Source organism: Schistocerca nitens, chromosome 4 (genome assembly GCF_023898315.1).
Source record: "Schistocerca nitens isolate TAMUIC-IGC-003100 chromosome 4, iqSchNite1.1, whole genome shotgun sequence".
Lineage (NCBI taxonomy): Eukaryota > Metazoa > Arthropoda > Insecta > Orthoptera > Acrididae > Schistocerca > Schistocerca nitens.
In genome coordinates this window covers 951,628,922-951,647,210 of record NC_064617.1, presented here as the reverse complement: position 1 = coordinate 951,647,210, position 18,289 = coordinate 951,628,922, and the positions used below count along the sequence as shown (strand labels likewise).

General features: G+C 44.1%; 1 protein-coding gene and 1 pseudogene across 1 annotated transcript in view; both read left to right on the top strand.

Annotated features, from left to right (window-relative positions):
- Window positions 1-18,289, top strand: part of LOC126252715 (Kv channel-interacting protein 4-like) — a 132,364-nt gene that overhangs the window by 104,638 nt on the left and 9,437 nt on the right. The gene's annotated exons all lie outside the window — the stretch shown is intronic.
- On the top strand, window positions 13,957-14,074 carry LOC126254570 (5S ribosomal RNA; annotated as a pseudogene).

The window sequence follows — 18,289 nt, the reverse complement described above, 5'->3', positions numbered from 1 at the left end:
CCTGACACCCGATAACAAAGTCAAAAGCTTTGAATTTTCGGCGCAATTGCAACAGCTCATGGAAGAGGATGCGTTCAGTGCGAAACTTGTTTTCAGTGATGAAGCAACATTTTTTCTTAATGGTGAAGGGAACAGACAAAATGTGCGAATCTGGGCGGTAGAGAATCCTCACGCATTCGTGAAGCAAATTCGCAATTCACCAAAAGTTAACGTGTTTTGTGCAATCTCACGGTTTAAAGTTTACGGCCCCTTTTTCTTCTGCGAAAAAAAAAAACGTTACAGGACACGTGTATCTGGACATGCTGGAAAACTGGCTCATGCCACAACTGGAGACCGACAGCGCCGACTTCATCTTTCAACAGGATGGTGCTCCACCGCACTTCCATCATGATGTTCGGCATTTCTTAAACAGGAGATTGGAAAACCGATGGATCGGTCGTGGTGGAGATCATGATCAGCAATTCGTGTCATGGCCTCCACGCTCTCCCGACTTAACCCCATGCGATTTCTTTCTGTGGGGTTATGTGAAAGATACAGTGTTTAAACCTCCTCTACCAAGAAACGTGCCAGAACTGCGAGCTCGCATCAACGATGCTTTCGAACTCATTGATGGGGACATGCTGCGCCGAGTGTGGGAGGAACTTGATTATCGGCTTGATGTCTGCCGAATCACTAAAGGGGCACATATCGAACATTTGTGAATGCCTAAAAAAACTTTTTGAGTTTTTGTATGTGTGTGCAAAGCATTGTGAAAATATCTCAAATAATAAAGTTATCGTAGAGCTGTGAAATCGCTTCAATCATTTGTAATAACCCTGTATATGTGGCACAATGACATACACCGACGAGAAAAACTCGGAACCTCAAGGAGGAGTTGCGCGACGTAAATGAAAGTTGGTAGGCGTATTTAGATATGTTTAAGGCGATGTCTAGTCAGATTTTGCAACAGTCGAATAAAAGTGGCACTAGTAGCGCCACTATGATGATGCATGTCGAGTTTGCTTTATATACTCGCTGTAGCGGTCGTGAGCGTCAGTTAGCTTTGAGATTGGATGGTGTGAATTGATGACAGCCAAGAATGCCTTTAAGACGACAAAGACGCCGTTATCAACACTTCACTTAGTTTCAATGGAGTCGTGTAATAGGGCTACGAGAAGTTGGATGTTCCTTCTGCAGAAAGACCTGGCAGGCATGTAGCCACTGTACATGATTGCTGTCAGCTGGTTGTCACCACAATGTACGGTCGCAAGAAGACCGGACTCCGGACTACCAAGTGGCACTACGAGAGGAAAGCCCATTTTGTTCGGCGTGTGACTCTGGTTCATTGTACTGCATCTGCAACAGCACTCTGTGCAGCAGCTGTCACCACAGCGACACAACGTTCCGTTACAAACTTGTTATTTCAAGGATAGTTCCGAGACAGACGCCCTGACCTCAAACCACTGCCATTTGCAACTTCAGTGGTGTCATGTGAGACCTCTTTGGAGGACAGAGTGGAGGTCTAATGTGTTTTCTGATGAAAGGTCGTTCTGTCTCTTTGCCAGTGATGGGAGTGACTTGATTAGGAGGAGGCCTTCAACCGACCTGTCTGTGAACTATACTCACTGGGCTTACACCTAAAGCTATGGTCTGGGGTGCGAATTCGTATGACAGCAGGAGCACTCTCTAGGTTATCCCTCGCACCCTGACTGCAAATCTGTACGTCAGTCTGGTGATTCGACTTGTTGTGCTGTCATTCATAAACAGCATTCCAGGAGGTACTTCCAACAGGATAACGCTCGCCCACATAACGCTGTTGTAACCCAACATGCTCTACAGAGTGGTCGTATGTAAAGTACACAAGCGGCAAGACGCAGTCAGTACCTTCGTTGCACAGTGCCGATGGTACTGTTACCGACGACTGTGCCGCTAAAGCGGAGTTATTGAACACAGTTTTCCGAAGTTCCTTCACCAGGGAAGACGAATGGAATATTCCAGAATTTGAAACACGAACAGCTGCTAGCATGAGTTTCTTAGAATTAGATACCTTAGGGGTTGCGAAGCAACTCAGATCGCTTGATACGGGCAAGTCTTCAGGTCCAGATTGTATACCGATTAGGTTCCTTTCAGATTACGCTGATACAATAGCTCCCTACTTAGCAATCATATACAACCGCTCGCTCACCGATAGATCTGTACCTACAGACTGGAAAATTACGCAGGTCGCACCAGTGTTTAGAAGGGTAGTAGGAGTAATCCATCGAACTACAGACCTATATCACTGACGTCGGTTTGCAGTAGAACTTTGGAGCATATACTTTATTCAAACATTATGAATCACCTCGAAGGGAACAATCTATTGATACGTAATCAGCATGGTTTCAGAAAACATCGTTCTTGTGCAATGCAGCTAGCTCTTTATTCGCACGAAGTAATGGCCGCTATTGACAGGGGATCTCAAGTTGATTCCGTATTTCTAGATTTCCGGAAAGCTTTTGACACCGTTCCTCACAAGCGACTTCTAATCAAGCTGCGGGCCTATGGGGTATCGTCTCAGTTGTGCGACTGGATTCGTGATTTCCTGTCAGGAAGGTCGCAGTTCGTAGTAATAGACGGTAAATCATCGAGTAAAACTGAAGTGATATCAGGTGTTCCCCAGGAAAGCGTTCTGGGACCTCTGCTGTTCCTGATATATATAAATGACCTGGGTGACAATCTGAGCAGTTGTCTTAGGTTGTTCGCAGATGATGCTGTAATTTACCGTCTAGTAAGGTCATCCGAAGACCAGTATCAGTTGCAAAGCGATTTAGAAAAGATTGCTGTATGGTGTGGCAGGTGGCAGTTGACGCTAAATAACGAAAAGTGTGAGGTGATCCACATGAGTTCCAAAAGAAATCCGTTGGAATTCGATTAATCGATAAATAGTACAATTCTCAAGGCTGTCAATTCAACTAAGTACCTGGGTGTTAAAATTACGAACAACTTCAGTTGGAAAGACCACGTAGATAATATTGTGGGGAAGGCGAGCCAAAGGTTGCGTTTCATTGGCAGGACACTTAAAAGATGCAACAAGTCCACTTAAGAGACAGCTTACACTACACTCGTTCGTCCTCTGTTAGACTATTGCTGCGCGGTGTGGGATCCTTACCAGGTGGGATTGACGGAGGACATCGAAAGGGTGCAAAGAAGGGCAGCTCGTTTTGTATTATCACGTAATAGGGGAGAGAGTGTGGCAGATATGATACGCGAGTTGGGATGGAAGTCATTAAAGCAAAGACGTTTTTCGTCGCGGCGAGATATATTTACGAAATTTCAGTCACCAACTTTCTCTTCCGAATGCGAAAATATTTTGTTGAGCCCAACCTACATAGGTAGGAATGATCATCATAATAAAATAAGAGAAATAAGAGCTCGAACAGAAAGGTTTAGGTGTTCGTTTTTCCCGCGCGCTGTTCGGGAGTGGAATGGTAGAGAGATAGTATGATTGTGGTTCGATGAACCCTCTGCCAAGCACTTAAATGTGAATTGCAGAGTAATCATGTAGATGTAGATGTAGACATGTTGTCTTGGCCTACTCGATCACCGTAACCTCTTCAATCCAGCACATATGGGACATCATGGGAAGACAACTCCAGCGTCATGCACAAACAGCTTAACAGTCACTGCATTGACCGACCAAGTGCAACAGGCTTGGAACTGTATCCCACAAACTGATTTCCGACACCTGTAGAAACAATGCTTACAAGTGTGCAAGCTTGCACTCACCATTCTGTCGGTTACACCGGTTATGAATGTACCAGCATTTCGCATTTGCAGTGGCTTATCTCGCGTATACACTAAACTGTGATCTTGCAATGTTAATCACGGTAGTATGTTACCTAGACAAATGTATTCCCGAAATTTCGTTACTCTACATTAATTGCCATTTTTGTCCGTTAGTGTACTTATGTAGGTACATTCAGCGACGTATGTGGATGCTGTCTGCGAATTATGTTGCAAATGGGTTAACGGCACGAAATAATAAATTTAAACGTCATGCATTATGAGACAGTTTTTCACGCATCTCAGTGTTCAGGACGTCATATGTCCTGCAACATGACAGGTAGGTCGTTCTTGCCCCACAGCGATCGTCGCCTCACAGTAAGGGTACATCAGGTTTGGTTGAAATCGGCCCAGTGGTTCGGGAGGAGATGTGAAACATAGACATGTACGTTCACACATTTTTATAATATGAATGGACACATGCCATAGGATCTACCTGTTCCTTCCAGTATCCAGTCTCTTCACTTCGCTTTGCTTCGATTCTGGGGATACTTGCCTATGTCTAATGCTAAAGTTGCTAATGACTAAACTTTTTTGAACGCCATAGGCTTTCCTTTTCATCTTATTGGTATTATTAAGTTAAAGATATTTGTAATTTTTACATATTATCAAAACCAAACTTATCTAATTACTTTATTAAGCATATTCAACCAGACAATTTCTTTACACTTTACTTACTTCACAAGTCAGTAACTGATGGAGATTTGCTTTGGTGATCACATAACTCGTGTGCAAACATAAAATTTCAAGCATTGTAAATCCTAATTATTCTCTCTCTCTCTCTCTCTCTCTCTCTCTGCACGTCATTTCCTTCACTATTTTTTTATTTTTTCTTAAAAGTGGATTTAGTTTCGCAAGTGACTTGATGGCGCTCTCCACATGATACTTCTGTGTACCAATCAGTTCATTCCAGTTACAACACCAATCAAGCTCAGTATTCTAGTGCGAAGCTCATTCAGTATACTGTATGAGTATCTACGTCGTATTCTGGGTTTATCAACGTTAGTGGTAGAAGATGGCCGGATGTCCTTCGTGTCGCCACCCTTCCCCGTCGGGAAGGAATTAACGTATCTCATCTGTCTGCATCGAGTGCTATCCCATGTGAAACGGTGTGTGAACGTTTTCGAAGTGATGCAAACGATGTAACTGAGGCAGGACATGGGTACGGGTACACCTAAAAAAGAACATGGAACCTGGCCGGCCCAGCACCCTTCGTCGTTAATCCGTCGGCACGTTCCCTGAACATAATCCTGGAAGCGACGTGCTAACATATGGGGCGTGGCTTTTTTGTTTTTTAGTCGGGCATCCATCCACCTCCACAGCCTGTCTTTGCTCTCACCGGATTATGCATTCACCTTGTCGCTTCCATTAGCTGTGTCAAATTTTCCTTAAGTAAAAAAACACTTCTTCTTTAAAATTAACTAAAAACTTCATTTGTGTCTTAAAACAAAAGTTTTCTGCTTCCTTAGGTTTTTTTCCAGTTTGTGGAATCTTGTAAGAATTAAAACGATATCCTTACGCCATTTAAAGTAACCGAAATAAGTTATGTATCTACATAAATTCTAAACTTTCCATGTAACGTAATTTTTGGATGTTTTCCTTTTTAAAACGTCCTTGTTTTTATAAAAACTGTATGAAGGGGTCAAATTTTTCCTTTTTCCAGTTGCTGTTGACGATTTTGTCCCTTTCTTGGTTGAAATGCAGTGTGAATTCCGTTACAGATTCACCGCCAATCACTGATGAAGTATTTACAGCAGAGTGACAAAAGTCGTGTATACCTTCTAAAATTGTCTCGAATCTCTTATTGCCCGTCATAGTGCAGCAACTCGACAAGGCATGGACTCAAAAAGTCGTCTGAAGTCCCCTGCACAGATATTGAGCCATGGTGCCTCTTTACGAGGTGTGGCTAGAAAAAAACCGGACTAGTACTGATGAAACAATAAAACGAATGCAATAAGGCTGCAAGTCGCGTGGCCTGTCACGTGACTCTCGCTCCGCCTATTGCTCGAGTTTCATCTGCCTCCTGCACTCAGTCGACGCCCGTGGCGTCTGTTTTAAGTAGTTGACGTTTTGTCTGTGCGTCGGAAAATGTTGAGTGTACAGAAAGAACAGCGTGTTAACATCAAATTTTGTTTCAAACTAGGAAAATCTGCAAGTGAAACGTTTGTAATGTTACAACAAGTGTACGGCGATGATTGTTTATCGCGAACACAAGTGTTTGAGTGGTTTAAACGATTTAAAGATGGCCGCGAAGACACCAGTGATGACACTCGCACTGGCAGACCATTGTCAGCAAAAACTGATGCAAACATTGAAAAAATCGGTAAACTTGTTCGACAAGATCGCCGTTTAACAATCAGAGCAGTGTCTGAGTTAACAGGAGTTGACAAGGAAAGTGTTAGGCCGATTTTTCATGAAAGTTCCAACATGAACACAGTGTGTTCAAAAATGGTTCCAAAGTGTCTCACAATTGAACAGAAGGAACGCCGAAGAATGATTTGTTCTGACAGCCTGGAAAACATTGAAAGTGATCCCACCTTCTTACAAAATGTTATTACTTGCGATGAATCGTGGTTTTTTACTTACGATCCCGAAACTAAACGCCAATCGATGCATTGGAAAAAAGCACGAATGTCAAAATCGAAATTCAAGGCAATTGTTTTTTTTTTTTACATCAAAGGGATTGTGCACATTGATTGGGTACCAGAGGGACAAACAGTGAATCAGCATTACTACATTAGCGTCCTGGCTACCCTACGTGAGCGAGTTCGGAGAAAACGGAACGATTTGTGGAGAAAAAAGTCATGGATCCTTCACCAAGACAATGCCCCAGCTCACAGTGCGTTGTCAGTGAAGACGTTTTTGGCAAAACACTACATTCCCATCTTAGATCATCCACCCTACTCACCTGATTTGGCCCCCTGTGACTTTTTTCTTTTCCCTAAAGTCAAGTCAGCTTTGAAAGGAACTAGATTTGAGACTGTTGAAGCAGTAAAAGAAAAAGCGACGGAAGTAATGTATGGACTTACCGAAAATGATCTGCAGCATTGCTATGAACAGTGGAAAATTCGTATGGAGCGGTGTAGAGACCGAGGAGGAGAGTACATTGAAGGAGATAACATGAAATTGTAAATAATTGTAAATAAATGTTTTTTCCAGCATCAGTCCGGTTTTTTTCTAGCCGCACCTCGTAGCTGCCCATATTTCAGAAGGTGTTGCAGTGCAGGGTTTCGTGCACGAACTGACCTCTAGATTACGTTCCACAAATGTTCGATGGGATTCATGTCAGGCGACTGGGATAGCCTGTTCATTCACTTGAATTGCCCACAATGTTCTTCAAACCAATCGTGAACAATTGTTTGGGAACGTGAAGTCCATGATTGGCTACAAAAGGTCTCTAAGTAGCCGAACATAACCGTTTCTAGTCAATGATCGGTTCAGTTGAACCAGAGAACCCATTACGTGTGGACACAGCACACACCATCATGAAGCCATCGCCAGCTTGCACTGCCTTGTTGACATCTTGGATGGACAGCTTCGTCATTACTGCCTCAATTTCGATCCCTACCAACAGCTTTTACCACCTTAAATCGAGACTCATCTGAACAGGCTACGGTTTTCCAGTCGTCTAGGGTCCAATCGGTAAGGTCATGAGCACAAGCGGGGCGCTGGAGACGACGTCGTGTCATTAACAAAGGCACTCGCGTCGGTCTTCTGCTGCCACAGCCCACTAACGACAAATTTTGCCGCACTGTCCAAACGGATTTGTTCGTCGTACATGCCACATTACTTCACGCAGTGTTGCATGTCTGCTAGCACTGACAACTCTATGCAAACACTGCTGCTCCGGGTCGTAAAGTGAAGCCACTGCGTCATCGATGGTGAGAGGTAATGCCTGAAATTCGGTATTCTCAGCACACTCTTGACGCTGTGGATCACGGAGTATCGAATTCCCTAACGATTTCCGAAATGGAATGTCCCTTTCGTCTAGCTGCATCTACCACTCCGCGTTCAAAGTCTGTTAAGGGGCTCCGGAACGCCCTATACTTGCAATGTTAAAATAACGCTTATAAATTACATCTTTCCTCACAAAGTATTTGAGGTAGGAAGTTGAACTTTTTACAGATTATTTATTGGAATATGGGCTACAACTTAACACAGGGATTTTACAAAATTTTAGTTCAGTTATTAAAGATGATTTTTTTTAATTGTAATGAAAATTCACAACATTTTTTTGCAATTTTTTATTTATATATTCAAAAATATACAGTTTTTTGGAAAAAGGCTGTGTTAAATTATGCAGAAGGTACTGTGTAACATTTACTGAAAGTTTGAAACAAATATGTTTGGAAGATCCTTAGAAAACATGTAATTAGTATGAGAAAATAAAAGTTTTGGGAATCGAGCGACAAAGATTGGATTAACTTTTTAGTGCATTCCTGGTCCATAGGATGGATTATCTTCAGCCTCTGCAAACTCCTCCTCCAGCTTCCTCTTGTTCCTCCTCCTGTTTACTCTTGCTTGTATTTATAGACTCTTTACAGCCCTGTCTGCAGCCCGAAGGCGTTCCTTGTCTAAAGCAAGCATCGCTCGTACCATGTTAGAACCTATCTTCATTCCCATATTTCTAAATACCTTGCACCTTACAATGTTGCCATCATTGAAAGTCGCAACAGCATCATACACACCAAAGTGAAGTGTTTCTATTCCAACAAATACAGTCTTGGGGATTCTCGACCATATAACACTATTTACACTTTCATTGGGGTTTTGAGTTTTTCCGTGAATACACTTTTTCAACAGTTCAGGTGCTGCTAAGTCTCTGAAAATAGGTTTTATCACCTCCATTATTGCATGAGGCAGACTATGCTTATGAGTGTACACTTCACCAGTTAGCAATCCTTTGTTATATTTACACCAACTGTCTTCTTCTTCGGGACACAAGCTATGTTGGGGATTTTCATCGTCTTTATTGTTTACAGTAATAACACATACCTTTGGCTTTCCGACATTTCTCCTTTTCTTAAAAGCCTTCAGAGGATTTCTAATAACTTTACTTTTACTCATTATTATACTTCAACAAAACAGAGACTCAAGAAACAGAATTAATTACGAATATTTTCGAGATAACGACAGAGTAAATAAACATGAAACAATCGACAATCACACCAGCGATATATATTGAACCATCACAGGTTAGCCGCAACACATACTTTATCTCACATCACTAAAATGTACCTGATGAACACGGACGTTAATAATAACACCATTTGACAGCAGTTTAACAGCGCCACAGTGGATCACGCCCATGTAGAACACATTTCAAAAAAAATTCAAAAATAGTTGTATTCTTCGGAATTGAATAAATTATATATCTATTAAAAGGTAATAGTCTGCAGATTCAGAAAACGCAAAAAAGTAAAAATTGAACTTTTCAAGATTTTGAGCCTTTCCGGAGCCCCTTAAGTCTCATCGTGCGGCCATAATCACGTCGGAAAACTTTTCACATAAATCACCTGAGTGCAAATGACATCTCCGCCAATGGACTGTCCTTTTATATCTTGTATACACGATACTACCGCCATCTGTATATGTGCATATCGCTGTCCCATGACATTGTCACCTCGGTGGAAAAAAAAAAAATGTGTGAAATCTTATGGGACTTAACTGCTGAGGTCATCAGTCCCTATACTTACACACTACTTAACCTAAATTATCCTAAGGACAAACACACACACCCATGCCCGAGGAGGAGTCACCTCGGTGTACATAGGGATACGAGCAATGTGATTATTCTCGTCTTTGTAGCCGGGAACGTTTTGAAATCCGTGCACTTCAGCGATTGTTGTCGTTAAGAGCATTGCCGATTTAAATTTAATCCACTTGCACAAACGTAGGATTCCTGAACAGCAGTAACTCATTGGAGAGCTGAGACAGTCAAACCATTGTTCAAAGTACGGGTGTCCTGTGAGTCTCAGTTGTTGTGGCTTGATGCTGTCAGAGATATATATTTTAAGAACATGTACGCGGCCGAGCGCAGCGTTGAACTTAGTCGTATTCAAAAAGTTAAACCACTCTAGCTTCCAGTTAATATTTTTGAGTTTTATTTAGCTGATTGGCGTATGTACTGTTTCCTTTGCACTTTTCTCATCGTCTTTTTTGTAGTGAAGGCCTTTTCGCTTGGAGGTTTCTCTAGCAGTGGCGTTGTAATTTTAAGAGCGAAGGTTGTGGGTGTCCGTCGTTGAGCTTTGCTTCCTGTGATAATACACCATGCAGTCTTCAGTGAATCCGACTGAATTGCTGGTTGTTTCAAGTATTTTATAACATTTTTAACCATGAGGGTTGCGCATTTTTTCTCATGTCTATTAAACGTAATTCGCCTTCATTTGAAGGTTTCGTTAACTGGATTCTCTCCCTTTGCGGATGATGCGTCCAACATCGTTTTTTGTTTGAGCTATATATTTTCGCTCTACAGGTATGAGCTATATTCCACACTTTTTAAAGTATCTGCATATTGATATAAATAAGATAAAAATAAGACTTAAATTCCTAGTGCTGTTCGCTACTAAGGCGTCTCTAACTCTTTCCACCAATGATTCCTAATTATCGTGTATCAGTTCGTTCACGTTCTTCTCCAGTTACTCAGCACTTCCATTTCGTAGTATTTTGTGAAGGGATGTGGCGTGATTGTGAACTTTTGTTCAGCTGCAGGAGTCGTGTTTTGTTGTTTATTTTGCTCCTGCTGTTCCCTTACACATATCCATTATTTCCAGTGCACTGAAGAACTAAAAAAACTGGTACACCTACCTAATATCGTGTAAGGCCTCCACGAGCACACAGAAGTGCTGCAACACGACGTGGCATGGACTCGACTAATGTCTTAAGTAGGGCTGGAGGGAATTGACACCATGATTTCTGCAGGGCTGTCCATAAATCCGTAAGAATAAGACGAGGTGAAGATCTCTACTGAACAGCACGTTGGAAGGCATCTCAGATATGCTCAATAATGTTTATGTCTGGGGAGTTTGGTGACCAGCGGAAGTGGCTAATTTCAGAAAAGTGTTCCTGAAGCCACTATGTAGCAATTCTGGACGTGTGGGGTTCGCATTGTCCTGCTGGAATTGCCCAGGTCCGCCGGGATGCACAATGGACACGAATTGATGCAGGTGATCAGACAGGACGCTTATGTACGTGACGCCGATCAGAGTAGTATCTAGGCATATCAGGGGTCCTACATCACTCCATCTGCACACGCCCCACACCTTTACAGAGGCTCCAGCAGCTTGAACAGTCCCCTGCTGACATACAGGGTCTATGGATTCGTGAGGATGTCTCCTTACCTGTACACGTCCATCTGCTCGATAGAATTTGAAACGGGACTCGTTCTATTAGGCAACATGATTTCAGTCATCAACGGTCCAATGTCGGTGTTGACGGACCCAGGCGAGGAGTAAAGCTTCGTGTTGTCCAGTCATCAAGGGTACACTAGTGGGCGTTCGGCTGCGAAAGCCCGTATCGATGATCTTTCATTGAATGGTTTGCACGCTAGCACTTGTTGATGACCCAGCATTGAAATCTGCAGCAATTTGCTGAAAGGTTGCACTTCTGCTACATTGAACTATTCTCTTCAGTCGTCGTTGGTCCCATTCTTGCAGGATCTTTCTCCGGCCGCAGCGATGTCGGAGATTTGATGTTCTACCGCATTCCTGATATTCACGGTACACTCGTGAAATGGTCGTGCGGGAAAATCCCCACTTCATCGCTACCTCGGAGATGCTGTGTCCCATCGCTCGTGCGCCGACTTTAACAGCACGTCGAAACTCACTTAAATCTTGATAACCTGCCATTGTAGCAGCAATAACCCATCTAACAACTGCCCCAGACACTTGTTGTCATATATAGGCGTTGCCGACCTCAGCGCCGTATTCTACTTGATTACATATCTTTGTATCTGAATATACCAGTTTCTTTGGCACTTCAGTGTATCTTTCCCATGTGTTGATGATGCCTGAGTAGAACTGTTATATCGTCGGCGTAAACATTAACATTGCACCCACATGTAGTCCAGCTGTTTGGTTGGTGATGGAGCGGATCACTGGTTGCAAGGAAATTACAAATAGTATCATGGACAGCGGGCATTCTTATCGGACTGAACACTGAATCGAGAATTCTACCGTGAATTGGCCATTAATTTGCATTTTCGAGACCATTTAATACCGAGCTGATAGTAGTAGGTCTATCGTGGTCTGTGAGAATTTATAGTGTTCCAACACCATCCTCAGATAATCGTGACAGACTTCGTCAAAGACATTTCTTAGATCGACACTCAATAATCCTTTCGTTCCGTTTTGGTACATTCGGAATAAGAAGGTCCTCCCTCAGAAAGCAAAGAGCATCTGTGACCTTCCTATTGGCCGGCCGAAGTGGCCGTGCGGTTAAAGGCGCTGCAGTCTGGAACCGCAAGACCGCTACGGTCGCAGGTTCGAATCCTGCCTCGGGCATGGATGTTTGTGATGTCCTTAGGTTAGTTAGGTTTAACTAGTTCTAAGTTCTAGGGAACTAATAACCTCAGCAGTTGAGTCCCATAGTGCTCAGAGCCATTTTTGACCTTCCTATTGGTTTTTGCCTGGCCCGATTGTCTCTGTGGGAATCCCTTTTACTCGTGTGGCTATTGTGCGCGCCATTATTTTTAAGTCTACACATAACGAAGTCATTGGCCTGTAATAAGTTATTCATCTTTGCTTCGAAGTTTCGGGAGCAAGGACTATAATTCCTGGTTCCTTTTCTGCATACCGGTATGTTGGAGCCACTCTTTGTTTCACTTTCATGAGCTCCATGAATTCTGTTTTGGTAAACGACCAGAAGACTGTAAAAGTTGGAGCCACTCTTTGTTTCACTTTCATGAGCTCCATGAATTCTGTTTTGGTAAACGACCAGAAGACTGTAAAAGTCATACGGTATGCCGTCAGTGCCCCGACTCTTATTTCGTGGTAAGCCCTTTGTAACGTCTTCAGTTTCTGCTTCGGACTTTTGGCTCTATCAACATAGTGACGCCGGCCGGATTGACCGAGCGGTTCTAGGCGCTTCAGTCTGGAACCGAGCGACCGCTACGGTCGCAGGTTCGAATCCTGCCTCGGGTATGGATGTGTGTGATGTCCTTGGTTAGTTAGGTTTAAGTAGTTCTAAGTTCTAGGGGACTGATGACCTTCGAAGTTAAGTCCCATAGTGCTCAGAGCCATTTGAACCTTTTTTTTTAACATAGTGACATTTCCTGCAGTTATGTAACAAACTTGCTGTGTTGATGGGAATGGTTGTTCGCTAAACAGTTTCCGAAGTAGTCCACACTATCTTACATGTTAGCATTATAAAGACTTGAGATTTCCGATAAATCTCTGTCTGCATCGTTTTCGTTTCTACTGAGTTGGTAAGTGCTCCAGTTTTCGTCTGAAATGTATCCATTATCTTCTCAAGAGATTATTTTGCCTTCCAGTTATTATCCCTGTAGTTCAAGGATCTTCTTTTTGAATATATTCAATCTGCAAGATCGATCTTCTCCGTTATCCATTTTTTCTTAAATTCTCGAACTATTATATAATAATAATTGATGTTTTTTCTTCAACTGTCACTGATCCTATGCGCTACGTTTCTGAGCTGTTCACGAACTCCAGCATTCAGCAGTTTATCCCACAGTTCAAGGACGCTATTGAACAACCGCTTTCGACGAACTGATGTTCGATAACATTCACAGTATACAGTTTTTGCCAATTAGAGTTGGAGCAGGTTGCAGCTTAACGATGTTGGGAAGGGGTAAACCTCTAAGTTTAGTGATAAGTGCATAGTGGCTGGAGAAGCTGATTTTATACCTATCGTGGTATAAAATCTGTCTATTCTCGAGCTCGACCATAAAGATTTATACATACAGTGAAATCGCGTGATGGCTAGTCTGTAGATGACATCTGTTAGTTTTAGTCCCCCAATTATGTTATGTAAGGGACCACTATTTTGGGTTGATTCTGTTGTGTCCTCTGATATCACAACACAATTAAAATCTCTCCCCATCATTTGTTATCCTTTGCATGTCCCAGAAAAAGGATATACAACGACGGAAGAAAGTCGCAACACCGAAAGTAATTAACGTAGGGTAATGAAATTACGGGCAACGGCCTTGCCGCAGTGATTACGCCGGTTCCCGTGAGATCACCGAAGTTAAGCGCTGTCGGGCGTGGTCGGCACATGGATGGGTGACCATCCAGGCCACCATGCGCTGTTGCCATTTTTCAGGGTGCCAATTGACGAGCTACTCGACCGAATGGTAGCGGCTTCGGTCAAGAATACCATCATAACGACAGGGAGAGCGGTGTGCTGATCCCCCCGCCCCTTCTATCCCCATCCTCCACTGAGGATGACACGGCGGTCGTGTGGTCCCGATAGGCCACTCGTGGCCTGAAGACGGAGTGCTTTAATGATATTACGGCAGTACATTTGTATAGATAAAATATTTCAGTGATTAAAATTGCAAGATCACACGTCTATGTAAGTGCGAGATAAGTCATTGCAGATGTGAACTGCAGGAACATTAATAACTGGCGTAACCGGTAGAAAGTTGAACGCAGGCATGCACACGTGCATGCATTGTGTTGTACAGGTGTCAGTTTGTGGGATGGAGTTCCATGCCTGTTGCACTTGATCAGTCAATACAGGGACATTTAATGCTGTTTGTGGATGATGCTGCAGTTGTCGTCTGATGATGTCCCATATGTGCTTGATTGGAGACGTATCTGGTGATCGAGCAGACCTAGGCAACATGTCGACACTCTGTAGAGGACGTTGATTTACAACAGAGATGTGTGGGCGAGCGTTATCTTGTTGGAAAACATCACCTGGAATGTTGTTCACGAATGGTAGCATAACAGGTCGAATCACCAGAATGGGGTACAAATTGGCGGTCAGGGTGCGTGGGATACTGGCGAGAGAGCTGCTGTCATACAAAATCGCAACCCAGGCCATAAGTCCAGGAGTAGTTCCAGTGTCCAGCACGCAAACAAGTTGGTTGCAGGCCCTCAGCTGACCTCCTCCTGACCAATAGACAGCCAACACTGGCAGCGAGACAGAACCAGCTTTCATTAGAAAACACAACAGCTCTCCATCCCACCCCCAATGAGATCTCGCTTGACGCCACCGAAGCCGCAAATGGCGCTGATTTGGCCTACAGAGCGTCTGGCTCGGAGCTGTCTCCAAAGTAACCAATTTGTAACAGTTCATTGTGTCACTGTGGCGATAAATACTGCTCAAGTTGTCGCTGCAGATGCAGTACGATGTGCCAAGAGCCGTACGCGGAACTCCATGTCTTCCCTCTCAGAAGTGCCTCGTGGCCGTTCAGAGTCCGGTCTTCTTGCGGCAGTACATTCTCGTGACCACCGTTGCCAGCAGTCATGTACAGTGGTTACATTTCTGGCCGGCTTTTCAGCAATACCTCAAAAGGAACATCCAGTTTCTCGTAACCCTATTCCACTACATCGTTTAAACTTAGTGCCGTGTTAATAAAGGTCTCTTTTCCGCCTTAAAGGCGTTCTGGACTAATGTCAACTCACCAGGCCATATCACAAAGGTAACCGACGCTCACGATCTTTACAGCGTGTATTTAAAGGAAACCTGATGCGCATTCTCATAGTTGGGCCAGTAGCACCACTCTTACGGGTCTGGCGCGAAAGCTGAATGGACATCACCTTTCAGATGTAAGACACGCCTACCAACTTTTGTATATGTCGCACAACCCCTTTTTGGTGTTGCAATTTTGTTCCATCATATGGTTCCAATAAACGCTTTTCTCTGCTAGTTCTACAATTTGATTCTGATCGGGTATAAAAGTACAGTCCGCCCATTTAGTTCAGCTTTGATAATTCCTCCACTGGGTTGATCTAATAAGTTTTCTAATTCCAGTTCCAGCCCCTACAGCTAGAGCCGACCGCCGCACGGGATTGGCCGAGCGGTCAGGGGCGCTGCAGTCATGGACTGTGCGGCTGGTCCCGGCGGAGGTTCGAGTCCTCCCTAGAGCACGGGTGTGCGTGTTTGTCCTTAGGATAATTTAGGTTAAGTAGTGTGTAAGCTTAGGGATTGATGCCGTTAGCAGTGAAGTCCCATAAGATTTCACACATATCTGATCATCTGACCATCAGAGCCGACCATTGCTGTACGCATGGTATTGCTGTTGCAGGTTCATCATTCCACAACCTACCTCCTACAGGAAAGCAATATCGACGTCGTTGGTTTTTAAGAAATTCTTCAGAACCCTCAGCTTCTTTTCACTTATTTTCAAATACCTAGCGTGAGTAGAGTCGGCATTCTCCCTTTGTCCATAGCAAGTTTTTTTCAAGTTTTCATGTCGCTTCATATTCCACTGTTCAGTTGTCTTGTCCGGATTCGTTTCCAGTACGTGAACTTTCCATTTCTCCCTTCTTGGTTTCTTGATATTCCCTTTCCGCATCTTTCTTATTTTTTCTATGTGAAACATTTACACTACTGGCCATTAAAATTGCTACACCAAGAAGAAATGCAGACGATAAACGGGTATTCATTAGACAAATATATTATACTAGAACTGACATGTGATTACATTTTCACGCAATTTGGCTGCATAGATCCTGAGAAACCAGTACCCAGAACAACCACCTCTGGCCGTAATAACGGCCTTGATACGCCTGGGCATTGAGTCAAACAGAGCTTGGATGGCGTGTACAGGTACAGCTGCCCATGCAGCTTCAACACGATACCACAGTTCATCTAGAGTAGTGAGTGACGTATTGTGACGAGCCAGTTGCTCGGCCACCGCTGACGAGGCGTTTTCAATTGGTGAGAGATCTGGAGAAGCAGCGGTCAAACATTTTCTGTATCCAGAAAGGCCCGTACAGGACCTGCAACATGCGGTTGTGCATTATCCTGCTGAAATGTAGGGTTTCGCAGGGTTCGAATGAAGGGTAGAGCCATGGGTCGTAACACATCTGAAATGTAACGTCCACTGTTCAAAGTGCCGTCAGTGCGAACAAGAGGTGACTGACACGTGTAACCAATGGCACCCAATACCATCACGCCGGCTGATACGCCGGTATGGCGATGACGAATACACGCTTCCAATGTGCGTTCACCGCGATGTCTCCAAACACGGATGCGACAATCATGATGCTGTAAACAGAACCTGGATTCATCCGAAAAAATGACGTTTTGCCATTCGTGTATCCAGGTTCGTCGTTGAGTACACCATCGCAGGCGCTCCTGTCTGTGATGCAGCGTCAAGGGTAACCGCAGCCATGGTCTCCGAGCTGATTGTCCACGCTGCTGCAGACGTCGTCGAACTGTTCGTGCAGATGGTTGTTGTCTTGCAAACGTCCCCATCTCTCAGGGGTGGAGACGTGGCTGCACGATCCGTTACAGCCACGCGGATAAGATGCCTGTCATCTCGACTGCTAGTGATATGAGGCCGTTGGTATCTAGCATGGCATTCCGTGTTACCTTCCTGAACCCACCGATTCCATATTCTGCTAACAGTAATTGGATCTCGACCAACGCGAGCAGCGATGTTGCGATACGATAAAACGCATTCGAGATAGGCTACAATCCTACCTTTATCAAAGTCAGAAACGTGATGGTACGCATTTCTCTCCTTACACGAGGCATCACAACAACGTTTCACCAGGCAACGCCGGTCAACTGCTTTTTGTGTATGAGAAACCGGTTGGAAACTTTCCTCTTGTCAGCACGTTGTAGGTGTCGACAACGGCGCCAACCTTGTGTGAATGCTCTGAAAAGCTAATCATTTACATATCACAGCACCTCCTTCCTGTCGGCTAAATTTCGCATCCGTAGCACGTCATCTTCGTGGTGTAGCAATTTTAATGGCCAGTAGTGCACATTTGATTTGGCCTTCACTCTTGGTGCATTCTCAACACCTTTAGGTTTCCAGAATGAGATTTTCACTCTGCAGCGGAGTGTGTGCTGATATGAAACTTCCTGGCAGATTAAAACTGTGTGCCCGACTGAGACTCGAACTCGGGACCTTTGCCTTTCGCGGGCAAGTGCACTACCATGTGAGCTACCGAAGCTCGAAGTCGTGCTTCCTGGCAGATTAAAACTGTGTGCCCGACCGAGACTCGAACTCGGGAACTTTGCCTTTCGTGAGCAAGTGCTCTACCATCTGAACTACCGAAGCACGAAGTCGTGCTTCGGTAGCTCAGATGGTAGAGCACTTGCCCGCGAAAGTCAAAGGTCCCGAGTTCGAGTCTCGGTCGGGCACACAGTTTTAGTCTGCCAGGAAGTTTCATATCAGCGCACGCTCCGCTGCAGAGTGAAAATCTCATTCTGGAAACACCCCCCCAGGCTGTGGCTAAGCCATGTCTCCGCAATATCCTTTCTTTCAGGAGTGCTAGTTCTGCAAGGTTCGAAGGAGAGCTTCTGTAAAGGTTGGAAGGTAGGAGACGAGATACTGGCAGAAGTA